Genomic DNA, 6,333 nt, shown 5'->3' with positions numbered 1-6,333 from the left:
GAAGGAAGGAAAGGAAGGAAGGAAGGAAGGAAGGAAGGAAGGAAGGAAGGAAGGGAAGGGAAGGAGGGAGGGAGGGAGGAAGGAAGGAGAGAGAGAGAAAGAAAGAAAGAAAGAAAGAAAGAAAGAAAGAAAGAAAGAAAGAAAAGAAAAAAAGAAAAAAAAGAGTACCTGAAGTTGTCAGAAAAAGGTGATGGGGAGATATGGGAGGAGTTAAAGGGGAGGGAAGGAGTGTAAATTTGATTGAAACACCTTATATGTATGTATGAAAGCCTCAATAATTTTTTTAATTAGAAACAAAGAACTTGGGGCTAGAGAGATGGCTTAGCAGTTAAGAACACTGGTTGTTCTTGTAGAAAACCTAGGTTTAAATCCTGGCACCCACATGGCAGCTAACAACTGTCCATAACTCCAGTTCCAGGGGATCCAGCAGCCTCTTCTGTCTTCTGTGGGCATTACACTACATGGGTGCACTTACCTACATGCAGGCAATATATGCATACACATAAAATAAAAATAATAAATAATAAAAAAAAGAACTCTGTTTAGGGAGGCTGGAGAGATAGCTCAGTGGTTCAGAGCACTGGCTGATCTTGCAGAGGACTTGTGTCCAGTTCCCAGTATCCATATGACAGCTGACAACAGTCTGTAACTCCAGTTCCAGGAGATCCAATGCCCTCTTCTGACCTCCTCAGGCATTGCTGGATGTAAGTGCACTTACATACGTGCAGGCAATACACTTATATACATAAAATAAACAGAATTTTTTAAGATTTTAAAAAGAACCATTTATTTCTGGAGCCCATTTTTAGGTCAACCTAAAGACATAAAGATAGGGAGTATTCTTTCTATGGTCCAACGATGAACTTTCAGTCTTTCAATGAGCCTGAGCAGAGGGTTTCCTTTGTTCCACATGAACAACTACAGGGGCTAGAATTAAGTGTGTTCCTTCTCAAATCGATAAAAATAAATTTTAAATACTCCTTCAGGCAGGCTAGCTTCTGTATGTGGCTCTCTTCCTTTAGAAGCTATCCTGAAGCCCCTCAGTCCCCTGGTCCATTCTGGACCTGCCAACCTTCCCTCCCCTTCACACACTGGATTTTGAGAGACTTCACTCAATTGGGACAGACCCACTGTTACCAAGACCATGTCCTCCTACCCATCTGTTTTATTTTTTCATCTGTTGACTGTTTCTTTAAATCTGCCCTGGGACATTGAATGGAAAAATATCTTCAGGGTTCTTGCATGTATAAAAAATGTCATTTTATCCTTTCTTTCCTTAATAGTATGACTGGGTATTCTAACTTTAAAATAATATTCAGTGGCTGATAAGTTCTACTGCCAACATGATTGTAATTTCTTTATAGTGATCACTTTTCAAAACAAGAAACCTTTCAAATCACTTTTACTGTGGTATCCCAGATTGCACAGTTCGGTACTTGGTTGTGGGCACCCTCTTTCATTTTCTTATTGTTATTTTTCAGTTCATTATGTATGATGTCAACACTCTTCAGTAGAAAGAAAAGATGACCCTGAGTGTTTAATCTGTCTCTATGAACCACAAATCTTAGCTATTTAAAATGGTATTAGTTATACAAATGGTATCCTTATTATAAATTTTTTTGCAATCATATTTTGTTGAATTTTGTGTATTTTGTACATCTTAGTATTTAGATCCCCTTTCCTATCTGCACCCCACTTGTATGATACCCCACAAGATTTCACACATTTTTTCATATACGTTAAGGCCTACAGAGTCAAGTTTATGTCCCCAGATATCCCTCAGTGTGAGTTCATCCAATAGAGCCTGATCAGCCTTTTTAGCATCACTCCCTTAAAGAAGACCAACTCTCCCTCATCCAGTGGTGATCAACTGCCAGAAGTTCCTCAGCTAAGGTTAGTACTTCTTACCCATTTCCCTACTGAGTTTTTGTCTTGTTTGAGTTTGCACGTGTCTTGTGCATGCTGTCACCATTGCTGTAAGTTCATCTGAGGAACTTCCCAGTTGTCTGGAAAGCTCTGTTTCCTTGTGGTCATCCACCCCTGGTTCTTACAGTCTTTCCACACCCTCTTCTGCAATGGTCCCTGAGACCTGGGTGGCAGAGCTGTAGTTTTCTTATTGTAAATATTCAAACAGATCACAATTATATGATAAAATGTTAGTCTACCTTTATCTTTCTCGCATTCTCTCTTCACTTCCTCATCAGTAGCCCTTGTGTATGTAACCCTTTACCCACGCACTTACTACCTCTTATATGGCTACCTCTAATAGCTTGGTATATGTTATATGGTATGGTATACCTTGTATGTGTGTAGGTACCATGTGTATGTCAGTTCATGTGTACATATATGCACATGCATGTGTGTATGCATGTGTATGGAGGCCAAAAGGCAACATTGGGTGTCATTCTTCAGATACTGTCCACCTTGATTTTTGAGATAGGTTCTCTCACTCACCTAGTGTTTGCCATGAAGTTGGCTAACCGCTGAACCCCTGGAATCTCCCCATCCCAGCCTCCCCACCACTGGGGTTATAAGCATGCACCACCATGCTCAGCTTTTTTACACAATTCCTGGGAATTGAACTCAGGTCTTCATGATGCACAGAAAGCATTTTATCTCAGCTATCTGCCCAGCCCTACCCTGGTATATAACTTAGCAGGCTTTTCCTCAATGAAATTTAACTTAAATGTAATTATAAATTATTGTTTCTTTTTATAATAAGTTTATACTCCATGCATGATTTATGTACCTTGCTTTTTGAAATAAATATTAAGATGTTAACTGTAATAAATTTGGGTTGAATTTTTCCTCCTCCAGGTAACTATTTTGGATATCATATGTCTAATACCACCTCATAATTATCTGCTAATCATTTTATAATTTTAAATCTGCTTATTAAATTAAATTATTCCTCTTAAGCATTTTTCTTTTTACAATGAGTTACACAAAGAAGATACTTCTAGGATATTTTTGAACTAAAAAAGCATTTCGGCTTTTTATTCTATGACATTTTATGAAAGAGAAACTTGTAGCTCAAAAACATTGTGATATTTTTCCAAAGATCATGTAGACAAAAAAACAGGACATGGGAACTTCTTGGTGCCTGGCATAGTGCCCTCTAACCAGGTCATGCTTTGTATCTGAAAGTCCTGCCTCTCCCAGGAAATAGACAGAACTACTAAGAAATGTGAATGGAATCTTCAAGAAAGACAGGATAGAAAGATTGTAAGAGCCAGAGGAAGTAGATGACTACTACAAAACTGTTTTCCAGACACAACAAGGAGATCACACATGTGAACACACAGCAGTTGTGACTGTATGCATAAGACCTGCACAAGTTCAAGACAGACAAAAATCCCAGCATGGAAGGAGGAGGGGCAATGAAGTCCCACCCTAGCTGAGAAGCTGTTGGCAACTAATGGCTGCTGGGAGAGGGACAGTCAGTTTTCTTTAAGGATGTGGCCCCAGGTAGACTGGCCATGCTCCAGTAGATGGTATATGGGCAGCACAAATTGTGCTGGAAATGGTTTGTTTTTGTGGTTTTGGTTTTTGGTTTTTAATGAGGACACAAAGTTGGATGGGTATGGAAGGGAGGGTGGATCTGGCAGGAGTTGGGGAAGGGGGGCAAATATGATCAAAATGCATTGTATGAAATTCTCAAAGAATTAAGTTTTTTAAAGTGTGATTGATCCTTTGTCCTGGATAAAACAAACCTCATTCAATTAATTAGTAAGACGGCATGTGCCCTGAAAAATGTGTGGTGGCTCTAAGCATGTGCACATGTAAAACTCCTCATTGTGTAAGGAAGATCATCTTGGGGATGTGTGCAATAGCCTGCTCACTCCCACATAGTACAGCTAGTTAAACAGTGACTGTCTTCTATAAGCTTTACTGTTGAACATTTGACTCTGAATTATGGTCTGCTGATGGCCATATTCTTTCCTGGTATTAATCTCCTTCACTACAGGGACTTTGTTTTACTCATGCCTAAGCTCCTAGGGCACTACATGTCATCAGAATATGCTTACCAAATGTATTTTGAAGGAATTGACATCTTGTACTACCATGGTAAATGCTTTACATATGACCCTTCAGGTCTCTGACAAATATTAATTCAGTGGCTAACTTTATAGAGAGACTTTAAGTAGTTGTCATGGCCATTGTAAGACAAGACCGTGTCAGAGTCTCCTAACTTGACCCATGCTAGAAAAGAAGGCATACTTATTATTTGACACCTCTGAATTTATAGATAGAAAACATAAAATGTTTCAGAATTTGGATAGAAATTATATGGCATCCAATGGAAGCATTCATCTGCCTTTAGAAATGGCTATGCCTTTAACATCTGCCTTGCTAGGCAGTACCTCTCACTTCTTCTTGGCTTATTTTAAAGCAAATGTAAGACTCAAAGTCCTCAATGAGCTACAAAAAAAATCTAAAATTTACCAATGTTTTGCTTCCATTGGTTTTTATTTATAATAATCTTACATTTATAGAAAATGAAAATTTTCCATTTATGGCATTAGCATGCAGCGGGTATGTGTACATGGTAATAGCTGTAGAGTTACATATGAATGGCTGAAATTGGGGGCACACTGAATTACAAAGCAAGGAGGAAATTGAATTCTAGCAACATATCAGCCCAGGCCACATTTGTTCTGCTGGAGAGCCTGAACCAGGAGGGTTAATGTGATTCCTAGGTAAAGGCAGAAATCTATGAGTCCTGTGAAGCTTCAGGAAGACCAGGACCGTGAGTGGCAGACCCACACTTCAGTTGAAGGCTAGAAGAGTGTTTGAGAGTCTGCTTTTCCATCTACCATTTCCTCTTCCATGAATTCTTGTCTGGCTCCTTCTAATCTCCTATTACTCTATCAGCACAGCTCCTACATATTCAATAATCACTGTATAAAGATACAAATACTCATCTCCTTGATCCTTTGCTAGTTTTCAATGTGCATTTTCTTTCAACTATTCCATACACACTCCCTTCCATAGCATCTTTTGTACTCGCTGCTCTCCATTGACCTTTTGAGTCACAGGAACTCATGAAGGTGCCACAGGATAGAAATAACCTTTGTAGGGTGGTTCTCACAGTCAAGACACCAAAGATTGGATTTCCTCAATCTGGATCCCTGGGCTCTCTTTACCCCTCCAGACTTGCTCCATATTCAAGTTTCAGTTTTCTCCCATGTGCAGAAGACTAACAAATACATAACTCAGTCCTTTCTAGAATCCAGACCCTGATTCTTTTCTATGTAACTTCTCCTCCAGGACATCAGAAATTTCAGTCCAAATCAACTTTTGAACTGTCTTCCCTGCTCTCTGATTTCCCTATCAAATTTCATCCTTCTTTCCAATTCTATCTTGATAAATACTACTACACTCCACACATTCCCAAAGCCAGAACCTAGAGTTACCCTAGTACCCTGAGTACTTTACATCTTATATTCAATCCATCCTCGAGTTTCATAAGTGTTACCACCTAAACATCTCTGCTGTCTCTCTGCCTCTGGGTCATTATTATGGCCATATCCCCCCTCCAGCTACTATCTTCCCATCTTCTGTACTGAACTACTGTGATGGCTTCTGTACAAGCTCTTCTTTTGTTTCCATTCAGCACTCTTTCGCTGTCCTTTTGTCTACAGGAAGAATGCTTTCTCAAATATTACCACACCATCTCATGTTTGAAAACCCTTCTGGCTTATTATTACTATTAAAGAGTCAGTATAATGTCTTCATGATCAGAGCACACTACTTTCCTTTAAACTTCAACGACTCCCCTTTTCTCCCACTTTCCCCTCATTGCTCAGTGGCATGTGTTATAAATGATTCCCTCCACATACAGTATTAATTCCTTCTACCAGAGACACTTCGTCTCCACTCCCATCCCTCTACATCTCACAAGCTCATATGTCTACTAAGTGTCACTCCTCCAGTGAAGACTTCATTCTCCCTGAGACTACAGCAAGTCCTCCGTGGTGACCTAACATGATGCCACACACCATTCTTCCATAGCACTGAATCAGGGTAACAATTCTTCTGTTTATGTTTGCTAACCTAAGTTTGTCTTCTGTGGTTGCTATTGATCTGGAGCATTCCCCAAGGACCATATGATAAATGCTTGATATCTAGCCTGTGGTATTATTGGGAGATGATAGGCCCTTTAAAAGGTGTGGCCTACTGGAGGAACGTTAGATCATTGGAGGTGTGCACTTAAATGGGGTATTAGAATAGCACCCCACCCATTATCTTTCTCATTGCATCACAGCCATCATGAGGTAAATAGACATCCCCTTCTATGTTTTCTGCTATGATGCTGTGCCTAGCCACAGG

The sequence above is a fragment of the Nannospalax galili genome, unplaced genomic scaffold (assembly GCF_000622305.1).
Source record: "Nannospalax galili isolate Female #2095 unplaced genomic scaffold, S.galili_v1.0 scaffold755, whole genome shotgun sequence".
NCBI classification, from domain to species: Eukaryota; Metazoa; Chordata; class Mammalia; order Rodentia; family Spalacidae; genus Nannospalax; species Nannospalax galili.
Note: the sequence above shows the minus strand (reverse complement) of the source record.